We start from the raw sequence: 1,111 nt of genomic DNA, 5'->3' as shown, positions 1-1,111 counted from the left end.
GTTAGCCTCAGCTTAGGTGTTAGCCTCTGCTTAGATGTTAGCCTCAGTTCAGACATTAGCCTCAGCTCAGATGTTAGCTTCAGCTTGAACGTTAGCCTCATATTGGGTGTTAGCCTCAATTCAGGTGTTAGCCTCAGCTCGGGAGTTAGCCTCAGCTTGGGAGTTAGCTTCAGCTCGGGAGCTAGCCTCAGCTTGGGCGTTAGCCTCAGCTTGGGCGTTAGCCTCAGCTCAGGCGTTAGCCTCAGCTCAGACGTTAGCCTCAGCTCAAAGGTAAGCCTCAGCTCAGGTGTTAGCCTCAGCTTGGGCATTAGCCTCAGCTCAGGTGTTAGCCTCAGCTCAGGTGTTAGCCTCAGCTCGGGTGTTAGCCTCAGCTTGGGAGTTAGCTTCAGCTCGGGAATTAACCTCAGCTCGGACATTAGCCTCAGCTTGGACGTTAGCCTCAGCTCGGTGTTAGCTTCAGCTCGGACATTAGCCTTAGCTCAGGTGTTAGCCTCTACTTAGACATTAGCCTCAGCTCAGGTGATAGCCTCAGCTCATGTGTTAGCCTCTGCTTAAATGTTAGCCTCAGCTCAGATGTTAGCCTTAGCTCAGGTGTTAGCCTCAGCTTGAACGTTAGCCTCAGCTCAGGTGTTAGCCTCAGCTCGGGCGTTAGCCTCAGCTCAGACGTTAGCCTCAGCTCGGGCATTAGCCTCAGCTCAGGTGTTAGCCTCTGCTTAGATGTTAGCCTCAACTCAGACATTAGCCTCAGCTTAGACGTTAGTCTCAACTCAGACATTAGCCTCAGCTTAGACATTAGCCCCAGCTCAGGTGTTAGCCTCTGCTTAGACGTTAGCCTCAGCTAAGTCGTTAGCCTCAGCTTAGGTGTTAGCCTCTGCTTAGATGTTAGCCTCAGTTCAGACATTAGCCTCAGCTCAGATGTTAGCTTCAGCTTGAACGTTAGCCTCATATTGGGTGTTAGCCTCAATTCAGGTGTTAGCCTCAGCTCGGGAGTTAGCCTCAGCTTGGGAGTTAGCTTCAGCTCGGGAGCTAGCCTCAGCTTGGGCGTTAGCCTCAGCTTGGGCGTTAGCCTCAGCTCAGGCGTTAGCCTCAGCTCAGACGTTAGCCTCAGCTC

Source organism: Nematolebias whitei, chromosome 4, assembly GCF_014905685.2.
Source record: "Nematolebias whitei isolate Nwh7 chromosome 4, NemWhi1, whole genome shotgun sequence".
In the NCBI taxonomy this organism is placed as follows: domain Eukaryota; kingdom Metazoa; phylum Chordata; class Actinopteri; order Cyprinodontiformes; family Rivulidae; genus Nematolebias; species Nematolebias whitei.
Note: the sequence above shows the minus strand (reverse complement) of the source record.